Source organism: Panthera pardus, unplaced genomic scaffold, assembly GCF_024362965.1.
Source record: "Panthera pardus isolate Hobbes unplaced genomic scaffold, ASM2436296v1 HiC_scaffold_15, whole genome shotgun sequence".
Classification (NCBI taxonomy): Eukaryota; Metazoa; Chordata; class Mammalia; order Carnivora; family Felidae; genus Panthera; species Panthera pardus.
The window spans coordinates 58,947,217-58,960,317 of NW_026526710.1; the positions used below are offsets into that span (position 1 = coordinate 58,947,217).

Consider the following 13,101-nt stretch of genomic DNA (forward strand, 5'->3'; position numbering starts at 1 on the left):
TCATACAGCAAGCATTTTTTAAAGGTACAATCAAGTGGGTTTTCTTCCTTTAGCTTAATGTAAAAATAACATGTTCATTTTAGAAAACTATTTTTTAAAAATGATAAAAAAATAAAACCAAATAAACAGCTTCCTCAGGAGGAGAATATAAATACCATGCCTACCTACCTTGCTAGAAAAGAAACAATTGTAGGTGAGAGGAATGGAGAAGGTGGAACGGGTCCGACTGTCTCCCTCCCAACCCTCCACAACTCCTAGAGGAAGCAATAGAGTAGCGGGGAGAGTGAAGTTTAGAGGAAGCAATAGAGTAGCGGGGAGAGTGAAGATAATAGAGACCCAAAGCCCTCTTTCTTGAGGTAATTCTGAGAAGTAGCAGATCTTTCAGAAACTATGCACAGTGAGGAACAGTCAACTAGGGGTGACTGTGAGGCTTTTATTTTAGATTGGATTATTGCCCAGTTCCTTTCTCTCCTATAGCACTGTTTTATATCTGCATGCCTCCCCTGAGCTCATGGATATTGGAGTATATTAAATTTGGAATTGGGCTATAAAAATTGCTTTTTCCAGTGTGATGTTAACAACCACAACCTGAACAGTTGCTTGAAAATGTAACTTCTGGTTGAACATGTCCTCTTACACTGCTGTCATTTGCTATGAGAATGAAAATTCCTTGGGTAAATGCATGGAGCTTCTCAGTAGTCTGAAGCTAAATCCAGCCTCATCTGAACTCATTGAACCTCGATGCTACAGATGTCCAGTCAATAGGCCTGAAACTATCTCCAAGTTCTCCAGCCACAAGTGAGATGAGGAGAGACCCAAATACTTCCCTGTAGCCAAAGAAGATAAATATGAGGAATGGGGGAGAGTACCTCCAGGTCAGTTAGGCTTCTAACAGAAACAACAATGTAAGTCACATTTTGTGTGTGTGTGTGTGTGTGAACTGAGAAGTTTAAAAGCTTCTTAACAACAAGATAATTACAGCCTCGAATTAGTGCACTAAAATAAACACAAAACTTGGTATACTAGAAAACGGGGGCAAATCAATTATATAAAATTAGGGTGTACTGACCTTCAAAGTTAGCTGGTCCTCACATGTTCTCTCTTAGGAATGTGAAAGTGAAGAAACCACTTGGTTTGGGTTAGAAAGGCAACAAATCAGTGCACAGAACTGGAGTTGGAAGTATGGCAAGCTTGGAACCCTATGAAAGTCAAAGCTATGATGGGCTGAAAACAGTGAGTTAGCAGAGATAGCTATTAGAAGAGAGAAGTGATTTCAACTCAGAAAAAAATCAGACACACAATAGGAAGAGATGGAATTAGTAGACAACCTGTACAGCTACTTGGGTTGCTGGCAGTTTCCTGATTATATTTCTAAATCTTTTGATATTTATTCTGGCAATCAAATATCCATTACTTAAGTAATTTGGCTGGTTCTCTGTTAACCTGAAATACACAAAACAAAACAAAATACCTCTGTTATTTAAGCACCTGACAATTTGAAATAAGGCTAAAAACAATAACTTGTTTATATTTTTATATCCGATAGTCTTTTTTTTTAATTTTTTTTAACGTTTATTTATTTTTGAGACAGAGAGAGACAGAGCATGAATGGGGGAGGAGCAGAGAGAGAGGGAGACACAGAATCAGAAGCAGGCCCCAGCCTCCAGGTCATCAGCCCAGAGCCCGACGCGGGGCTCGAACTCACGGACCATGAGATCGTGACCTGAGCTGAAGTCGGACGCTTAACCAACTGAGCCACCCAGGCGCCCCTATCCAATAGTCTTTGATTCTAAAATAACACATGACAACATGGCAAAGTTTACTCTGGGTGGCTGACAGACCTTTTTATCTCATTATAGATGGCACCAATTTGTTTCAAGGGCCTCTCTTCATGAGTAGGTGCGGTAAAGATTTGGGGTGATGGGGGGCTCATGGGGTCCAGAGCCGATGGCTAAGAAAGAATTCTTGAAGATGTCTTTGGTGCAAAAGGTGATTTCATTAAAGTATGGGGACAGGACCCACGGGCAGGAAGGGCTGCACTGGGGTAGTGACATGTAATTCGTTACATACCCTCAGATTGGGAGGGGTAAGAGTAAGTCTCCAAGGAATTTTAGAAGCAAGGTTTCCAGGACCTTGAAGGGCTAGCTATTGCTAGGAAAATGCCATTTATTACCATTTAATAAAACTTCAGTCATGAGACCCTTCAGATGTATATCGAGGGGCCATAAGCTTGGAATATGATTGCCAGCATGTATCTTGGGGCAGTTGAGATAAAGGAAGTTGACTTACAGGATCCTAGAGGTTGGGATAATGTTAAGCTAAGGTTCTCTTTTGCCCCTAGCAAAGTGTCATCATTGAGGTAGCTGAGCTTCTAGAGGGAGGTCACTCTGCTGGTTTCAAGAACTTGTTAATGGGCTGTAGGCAGTAAAGGAATTTAATTTTTCATTTGTCTTAGTTTTCCACATTATCATGGCAAGCATTTAAACTCCCTTCCTTTGTTCTTGGGTAGTTGGAGTATCCAAAGAATATCACACAGATCCCACTGGCATGGGAGGGGGCATGCTAGCTTAGACTTTGCCCCTCAGCCTGCCTCATGCTCCCTCATCAGGTCTGTGTGTTTTTCCAATTTCCAATATGACTCAAAATTGTAAATTTTTTTTTGGCATCATCCCAGGACTGCATGCCATTTTAGCAGAAATGGTGAATCCATTTCTAGGGGATACTAAGCTTAGAAAATTCTTCTTAACTCAACCCATATTATCTCCTCAGGAGAATAGAAATGCCCATCTCCATTCACTAGTGCCATTCACTTCTTAACTATAAGAGAACTAAATGCCACCTCTCTGTGGTGTACAGACTTCTACCCTCACAAAGCAGCCAAAAAGCTAGGTCAACACAGGGAATTTGACCCCATAACTGAAACACTCTTTTAATTGGGGGTGGAGTAAGAAGGAAGGAAAAAGAAAAATTGCACAGACTGCCTATGGAGTATAAGCAAGCCCTGCAGATTCATTTACATATCTAAATTTAGCCAAATTTAGGCTCCTCACAAGCTCTCTTCCTTCCTTTAACTCACCACTTTAAAAGGATTTGCAAAGAGGTTCCCTGAAGTGAAATTGAAGCTGAGAGAAAACAGTGAAATATACTTATGTTTTCTCACTTGAATATTCTGAAGACATATATTTAGCCTATATTTTTAATTTATGATGTACTCTTAACAATGACATTTCATTACTTATATGAATGATGAAAGAACTTAGAATTTAATACTAATATTGGCCTTGCTGAATTATAGAAACAGTAAGATCATTGACATATAGTATATGACTATGGCAATGATAATTTAGATAAATTATGCTCTAAACCCTTCATTTGCTTAATTATCTGAATATTTCAGTAAAAATGGCCTGGATTACAACACCAAGGTCACAATCTATAACAAAAAGAAATGGTATGCTGGACTTAATTAAAATTAAAAATTTCTGCTCTGTGAGACACTGGCAAGAAAGTAAAAAGACAAGCCACAGACTAGGAGAAAATATTTACAAAATATATATCTGATAAAGAGTGCCTTTTTTGGGCATCTTTTGTATATTTGGATAACAAATATCTGAAGTAGTCTTTGGATACCAAACTCAGCAATAAGAAAACAGACAACCTTATTTAAAAAATGGGCCAAAGACTTTAACAGACATCTCACCTTAGAGATACAGATGGAAAATAAGCATATGAAAGGATGCTCCACATAATAAGTCATCAGAAAAATACAAATTAAAAGACAATGAGATACCACTACATACCTATTAGAATGGCCAAAATCCAAAAGACTGACAACACCAAAGGCTGGTAAGGATGCTGAGCAATAGAAACAGTCATCCATTGCTAGTGGGAATGCAAATTGGGACAGCAAATTTGGAAGACAGTTTGTTTCTTACAAAACTAAACATACACCTTCCCATATGATCCAGTGATTGTGCTCCTTGGTATTTACACAAAGGAGTTGAAAATTATGTTTACACAAAAGTCACATCTATGTTTATAGCACACATCTATAAACACACAGATTTTTGTTTTATTATTATTATTATTATTATTATTATTATTATTATTTTAGAGATAGCATACAAGGGGGTAGAGGGGCAGAGGGAGAAAAAGAGAGAATCTCAAGCAGGCTTCAGGCTCAGTGTGGAATCTGACATGGGGCTTGATTTTATGACCCTGGGATCTGACCTAAGCCAAAATCAAAAGTCAGATGCTCAGCTGACTGAGACACCCAGGCATGCCAAACACACAGATTTTAAGAGTAGCTTTATTTATAATTGTCCCAAATTCAGTAGGTGAATGGATGAATAAGTTGTGTGTATCCAGACAATGGGATATTATTCAGTACTAAAAAAACATGAGTTATCAAAAAAGACATTGAAGAAGCTTAGATGCTTATTACTAAGTGAAAGAAGCCAGTCTGAAAATGCTGCACCCTGTATTATTCCAACTATATGACATTCTAGAAAAAGCAAAATGATGGAGACAGCCAAAAGATCAGCAGTTGCCAGGAAATAGGGAGTGTTTGGTGGAGGTAATAGATAAATAGAGCACAAAGACATTTTAGGACAGTGAAACTACTCTGTATGATATTGTAACAGTAGATACATAACATTATACTTTTGTCCAAATCCACAGAATGTACAACCCAATAAACTATCAACTTTGAGTAATCATGATGTGACAGTATGGAGGTTTATCAATTGAACAAATGTATCACTCTGGTCCAGGATGTTGGTCATGGGGGAGACTGTGCGTGGGTAGAGACAAGGGGATCATGAACTATTTCTGACCCTTATTTTCAGTTTTACTGTGAACCTGAAACTTCTCTAAAAATTAGAGTTTATTTTAAAAAGTGGTCTAGATTGAGGTGTGCATTTATTTTTTATTTTTTAATGTTTATTTCAGAGAAAGACAGAACACGAGTTGGGGAGGGGCAGAGAGAGAGAGAGAGAGAGAGAGAGAGAGAGAGAATCTGAAGCAGGCTCCAGGCTCTGAGCTGTCAGCACAGAGCCCTATATGGGGCTCCAACCCACGAACCACGAGATCATGACCAGAGCTGAAGTCGGACACTTAACCAGCTGAGCCACCCAGGCACCCCATGCATTTATTTTTTTAATCAGCCTCCATTTGACCAACATCAAGAGTATGCTTAAATATATTTTGATTGTGGGGCACCTGAGTGGCTCAGTTGGTTGGGCGTCTGACTTTGCCTCAGGTCATGCATGATCTTGTGGTTTATGAGTTCGAGCCCCACATCGGTCTCTGTGCTGACAGCTCGGAGCCTGGAGCCTGTTTCAGATTCTGTCTCCCCTGTCTCAGCCCCTCCCATGTTCATGCTCTGTCTCTGTTTCTCAATAATAAATAAAATAAAACAATTATAAAAAATTAAAAAAATTAAAAAAATAAAACAATATATATTTTGATAGTTGCTTAATTCTTCAGTTCATCATTTGAGTGGATAGACAGGTCAATCAAGCATCATGAGTAGTTTGATCTTTAAAAAGAAAAGGCCAATACAGAGAGGTCCTGTAAGCAGGAAGTTATTCTTTTATCATTATTATTCTTTCAATCAAAGGGACCAAGGGTAGATTTATTGCATGTTTCCAGCTCATTCACCTCAACCTTTCCAGCTCATTCATTCCAACCTTTGAGAGCATTTATAGGAATTCTCTTCACAGAGTCATGAGAGGTGAACTGCTAAGAGTTCTATGATTCTTGAAAAATATTGTATTTATTCTCTGCAGACTATAGATGCAAGTAAAAGATGCTAGCATTGTGATAGGACTACTGGTTGTAGGGCAGATGATGGAACTCCTGGGAGGTAGAAGGCAGTAGTACGTAGTTGTCAGAGAAGAGTCGAGGTGGCAATCAGAATATTTTCATACATAGATATCTTTGATGATGTCTCATTGGGATCATGAGGCCCCTAGAAATAAAATCCTGCTTAATCTGATTTGGATCATAGCTCCTCAGCCAATTCTACTCCAGCAATATCTATATCTTAAACAGTAAAGAAAAGTTTCTCTTGGGAAAAGAAAGAGGGGGGTGGTTTGGAGAAGCTTAAGAAAGACCTTTGCAATAATTTCCCAAGTATGTGCTTAAATTTTCCTCTGTGGTCCCCTCTAAAGTAATTGGTATTTACATGATACTTGTTATAGGTACAAAAGGGTGGCTGTGGACTGGAGAAGGAAAATACCCAGACATTTTTGGAATAATTGAGTCCTGAATCTGCATTACTGTTAATCTTTAGGGACTCAGAAAGCCCTAGTAGCCTACTGGTCAGAGTGACAATTTATGCGATTTAGAAGGTAAATGGAGTTTTGGCTAAGGTTTATTCAAAGCTAAATTACCACATGGCTGTTCCCCAGTCCTTAAGTATATAGTTAGACTAGATGTACTCAGCAAGTGACAGAATCCCTATACTGATTCTATGACCCATTAGATTGGAGCTCTGGAAAAAGCCAAGTTAAAAAAAAAAGAAGAAGAAGCTCTCTATTCTTATGAAAAATAATAAAACAAACACAATAGTACGTTCATGGGAACTTCTTGGAGATTGGTGCCATAATCAATAATTTAAAAGATATGGAGTGGTTATCCATATCGTATCTCTGTTTAAATTACCAATGTGGACTATGCAGAAAATAGTTGGATCTTGATGAATGAGAACAATTACCATAAACTTAATCAGTTGGTGACATCAGTTGCAGTTGAACCACATGTATTCTCTTCAATAGAACAAACCAGCACAGTCAGTGACATCTGATATGTACTTATTAATAATTTGAGTACATTTTACAGTATACAAATGTGCATAGTTTAGATTTTACCTGACTTGGGCAGTGGTATACCTTTATTCTGTTATATTAAGATTATATCAACTGTAATTAGTCGGCAAGAAATTTTATATTCTCATATCCCACAGGACACATTGGTCTACTCCACTGATTTTGTCATCCATGAGACCTGGTAAGCAGAATGTAGAAATTAAGAAATTTCCTGTCTTGGTAACTTGCATTTGTTACATCCAGGGGTCAGAAGATAAGCCCCATAAAAATTCAGTGGTCTGTCACTTCGTGAAACATTTAGAAATTATTCATCTGTGGCTTGTCAGGATATTTCCTTTAAAAGAAAGAAAAATTGTAACATCGTGTAATGACAACTACTAAGAAAGTTTCAATTTTTTTTTTTTTGGTTGGGATCTTAGGATTTTGGAGGCCATATGTGATATATCTGATTGTTTTGTTTCTAGTGATTTATTAAGAAGTCCCCAAACTGGCAATTTTGACTAAGATCCAGGGAAAAATAAGGCTTTTCACCTGGTCCCAGATGATGTTCAAGCAAATCTGCCATTTGGCTCTTATAGTGTCACGGCAGATTATAATGTTGTCAGCAGGCTCTGAAAAGCTCTGTTAAGAGTATCATAGTGTAGTCTCCTAGAGGTTAATAACAAACCTCTGTTTCCCTCAGCAGATAACGGCTATTCTTTAAAGAAGTTGTTCTCGAACTTTTTGGTCTCAAGAACCCTTTATGGTCTTAACATTTATTGAAAATACCAAAAAGTTTTTGTTTATGTGAACTGTATCTTTTTAAAAGTTTTTATTTAAATTCCAGTTAGCTTAAATACAGTATGAGCTTCATGTGTACAATATAGTGATTCAACACTTCCATACAACACCTGTTGCTCATCACAACAAATGACTCCTTAATCCCCATCACCTATCTAACCTATCCCCCACTCACCTCCCTTCTGCTAACCATCAGTGTGTTCTCTACAGTTAAGAGTTAGTTTCTTGGTTTGCCTCTCTCTTTTTTCCTTTAAAAATTTTTTTTAACGTTTATTTATTTTTGAGACAGAGCATGAACAGGGGAGGGGCAGAGAGAGAGGGAGACACAGAACTGGAAGCAGGCTCCAGGCTCTGAGCCATCAGCCCAGAGCTGGACGCGGGGCTCGAACTCACCGTCCGTGAGATCGTGACCTGAGCTGAAGTCGGACGCTCAACCAACTGAGCCACCCAGGTGCCCCTCTCTTTTTTCCTTTTGCTCATTTGCTTTGTTTCTTAAATTCCACATATGAGTGAAATCATATGGCATTTGTCTTTCTCTGACTTAATTCGCTTAGCATACTTTCTAGCTCCATCCATTTCATTGCAAATGGCAAAGTTTAATTCTCTTTTATGACTGAGTAATATTCCCTCATATATACGTAATATACATTTGCATATATATACATATATATGGTGTTGATTTTAGCTATCGTGAGAGGTTTGAGATGATAATCTCATTGTAATTTTGGTATGCATTTCCCTGATGATCAGTGATGTTGAGCATCTTTTCATGTGCCTGTTGGCTGTCTGTAGGTCTTCTCTGGAAAAATGTCTATTCATGTCTTCTGCCCATTTTTAAATTGGATTATTTGTTTTTTGGGGTGTTGCGTTATATAAGTTCTTTATATATTTCAGATACTAACCCTTTATCAGATATATCATTTGCAAATATATTCTCTCCCATTTCATAGGCTGCTTTTTATTTATTTTATTTTACTTTTTTAAGTTTTGCAGACAGAAGCAACCTGGCTGTTCTTAATGCTTAATTATTTATTTTGAGAGAGAGAGAGAGATAGAGCATGAGTGGGGGAGGGGCCGAGAAAAAGGGAGAGAGAGAATCCCAAGCAGGTTCTGTGTTATCAGTGCAGAGCCCGACATGGGGCTTGAAACCATGAACCATGAGATCATTACCTGAGCAGAAATCAAGAGTAGGATGCTCAACCAACTGAGCCACCCAGATGCCCTGAGCATGGCTGTTGTTTATTACTTTTCCTTTGGACTGAGAGAGGAACCAGTACAAAGTCCTTCTGGAGACCCAAGCCCCACAGCAAGACCAGGGGGCAAGAGGGGCTGGGCCAACAGGAAGCCCTGCTGCAGTGTTTCCATTGCAGAGAAATGCTCCTGTACCTTTGTTGTCTTGAAGTTTAAAGGACTTGTTTCATTGTGACCAGGGAGCCAAGGGGAACCCTGTGCTGACTATGGAGAAATCTCAGGTTCACATTGCCTAATAGGTACAGATGAGGGTCAGGAGGATGAAGATGGCCAAAGAGCAACATGTTCTACCAGTTCTCCTGCTGAAGCAACTTTAGTTTCTTCTCATAGTTGGAGGCTTTGTTCATCAGGCTGTTTTTCTCCTTCTCTAGAGACTTCTTGGCCGTTTGGGCTTATCTCTGCCTCAGAGCCTAGAGTTTACAGCCTCCAGGTGTCTACTACACTGTGACACCTTCTCCTCCATCTCCTCCATCTCTAGAGCAATGCCCAGATTCTCCCACTTCTTTTTTATCATGCTACTTTCCAGGATCCCCCAGACATTATTGGACACCCGTGGGTTGCCATTTTAGTTTTGTTATTTCCCTCACTGTGCAGAAGCTTTTTATTTTGATGTAATCCCAATAGTTTATTTTTGCTTTTGTTTCTCTTGCCTCAGGAGACATATCTAGAAAGAAGTTGCTATACAGACAATGTCAAAGAAGTTACTGGCTATGTTATCCTCTAGGATTTATATGGTTTCAGGTCTCACATGTAGGTCTTTAATCTATTTTTAATTTATTTTTATGTATGGTGTTAGAAAGTGGTCCAATTTCATTCTTTTGCATGTTACTGTCTGGTTTTCCCAACACCATTTGTTGAAGAGACTGTCTTTTTCTGATTGGATATTTTTTCCTGCTTTGTCAAAGATTTATTGACCATATATTTGTGGGTTCATTTCTGAGTTTTCTATTCTGTTCTACTATTCTAGTCTGTTCTACTAATCTATGTGTCTATGGATTGTATGTTTTGATACTTGCTATGTTAGAAACTAAAATTGAGGAAAAGTTAAAATACTTATTAAATAATTTATTGAGAGTAACAATAATAAACCCATTATATGACAACATAAATGATGTATTTTTTATGAAATGTTCACTGGTTTCTCACATTACTACCACACTCACAATACTTCTGACACAAGATGTGTGGAATATTTCTTGCTCCACATCAAGAAATTCTCTGTGACCTCAGCTGGCTGTCCTATAATTCAGTTTAATTCCAACATAAAAGGAATTAGTGCAAACCCCACAGATTAAGGAATTAGTCCCATGAGACTGCCCCACACCTTAGAAGCCAATTGCAAGTAGTAAGCCCCTGGGTTATCCAGTTTCTGTCTATAAATTGGCTACAAATTGGACATTCCCATGACCTCCCTCTTGGACTCAATTATTTGCTAGAACAGCTCACAGAACTCAGGAAAACACTTACTTCTATTTGCCAGTTTATCATATGATAAAGGATATGATAACATTAATAACCAGATGAAGAAATATGTATGGCCAGATCTGGAAGTACAGGAGCCTCTTTCCCTGTGGAATTAGAGTACATCGTTCTCCCAGTATATGAATGTTTCCACCAACCTGCAATTTTGGGATTTTTATGGAAACTTTCTCAGGTGGCATGATCAATTATTAATTCCACTTCCAGCCCCTCTCTCCTCTCTGGAGAATGGAAGATAGGGCTGAAAATTCCAAACTTGATCATGGCTTGATCTTTCTGATGACAAGCCTATATCCAGAAGCCATCCAGAAACTCACTCAGGGTCATCTCATTAGAACAAAGGATATCCAGGCAATTCCAAGAGATTTAGGATCTCTGTTTCAGGAACCAGGGTCAAAGATAAAATATTAGAACAAAAGATACTCCTAGTGCTCTAATCGCTTAGGAAATTATAAGAGTTTTAGGAGCTCTGTGCTGGGAACTGGTCAAAGACTAAATGTTACCACCAAAGGTTCTCCTAGCATTGCTATTTACAAGTGTTTTAGGAGGCTTGTTTCAGGAAATGGGGATCATCTATCTATCTATCTATCTATCTATCTATCTATTCATCCATCCATCTTTCTATCTTTTTATCTTATTGTTTCACACTCAGCCACCTCTGTGCTGGTTCATTTGGCTCCTGAAAAAGAGATCAAAGTGAAAATAAAATAATTCATGGGTTAAAAAATATGGATGATCCCAACAAGGCCAATCTGGATACTACTACTGAATGCCCTGAATGCCCAATCTATCAGTATATCCAAGAAGACTAGCTAGTCATCTGCTGCAAGAACAGTTACATTGGAAACCATCCATCATGGATTGGGAAATGATTTGTTCTCATTTGGGCTGCACTTACATAGCATATGGATTTGCACTGACTTCCTAAGACGCATCTACCAGCAATACTATCATTCTATCTGAATGTCTTATTCACCACTGTAATATCCTAGACTACACTGCTTCTAATTCAAGAAATTTATTTTGCAACAAAAAAGAAAAAAAAAAGTCTAGTAATGAGCCTATTCTGAAGCAATTCACTGGTTTTACCATCACTAAGAAAAAGTTGGACTGATATATATGGTCTGCCTTTTTGAGAAATTAGTTATAAAGCCAGTTAAGAGATGTTTTCTGACATACAATGCTTTTTTCCCATAATCAAAGTAGAGTGACTGAGAAACATATGATGGAAATGTGATATGTGCTTTTCAGTACAACATATAATGAACCATTCAGAGGATGCTTGCTTACTAATAATTTGACTTTAGAAACTTCAGGTGTAGTAGTCTTCATACCCAAGAAGGAATCTTTCTTTAGAAGATGATACAATACTTCATTTTAATTGTAGATTTGAATTGCCACATAGCATTTTTGGCTCCTCATGATTGTAGTGAGCCATCAGACATAGAAGGGGCAATTCTTCCCTTCCCCCTATGTCTGTTAGGATACTTACTCTTTTTTTAAAGTTTTATTGTTGAATTATAGTTGACATATCAGGTACTTAATCTTGACTCTAATGGAGAAATTGATATACTAGTATATAAGGGAGATAAGAAGTGTTTATGGAACACATGGCATATTCTGAAGTTCCTCCTCCTACTGCTGTGTTGTGAAGCAATATAAAAACTCACATATACACTGGGTGTTGTATGGAAACCAATTTGACAATAAGTTTTATATTAAAAAATTAAATAAATAAAAAATATTTCTGAAACCTTTAAAAAAAAAAAAGAAACTCACATATACATAGGGCAGCCAAATGTCCTGGTTTGCCTGAGACTGTCTTCATTTATACATCTTATTACTAACATAATTACTAATATCACTCTCATAGTCAAAAGTTTCTCAGGTTAAAATATAAAGTATATTATGATCTTAATCACATTGTGAATCTTCAGAATTTGTGATATGGATTGCCCCGCTAGTAAAAGACTCCCAAAAACTAGGTCTTGGTTGAGGACAAGAGGAATGTTGAATGAGCAGTGGAAAAAATGTTAAATATACCAACCCAGCTTTGTGGCCAGCTGCAGAAATGAGAACTCTAGAACCTACTTGTTTTCTTTCTTGCTCTCTTTCATCTATCTATCTATCTATCTATCTATCATCTATCTATCCAACTATCCATCTAGATATGTATTATCTATAGACATATATCTCCATCTATATATGTGGAAAGAGCTTTAGATATATACATATAGTATAATATATATAATATATAAATGATATAGACAGATATAGATATAGATGTATCTTGATATGCAGATAAACCTAGCTAATAATTTATCTAATATATATGTATGTGGGTATAATTTATTTTTTCCTACCGTCTTCCTATGGCATGATGATTGTGATTAACTATAACTTAGTGCAAACTTTTCTAGCTGTAAAGATAGGATTGAAGTTAATTCTAATTCCTAGAAGAAATAATAGATGGAGCTTGGGCCATCCATTTGTAAGAAAAGGTAAGTGCATTTTCAATTATTTGAAGATTTGTGTTCTGTCAGGAAGCAGGTTCTTTCTGACATTGTTAATTATTGAAAAATTAAGTATGGGAAGAAGTATAGGGGAACTTCTTAAATATGTAAAGATATGTATATGTGGAAATAGAAACATATGGTCTTTTTGTCTCCAATAGTTGCTTACGAACTAAATGAACTTAACAGAATTTAATGAAAACAAAAACAGTTATTATTAATGGCATACCTTTTTTTACTCATCTTAA

General features: G+C 37.4%; 1 pseudogene; it reads right to left on the minus strand.

Annotated features, from left to right (window-relative positions):
- Positions 1 to 9,093: 9,093 nt before the first annotated feature.
- LOC109275798 (coiled-coil domain-containing protein 167-like) lies at positions 9,094 to 9,375 on the minus strand (annotated as a pseudogene).
- Between the last annotated feature and the right edge of the window lie 3,726 nt (positions 9,376 to 13,101).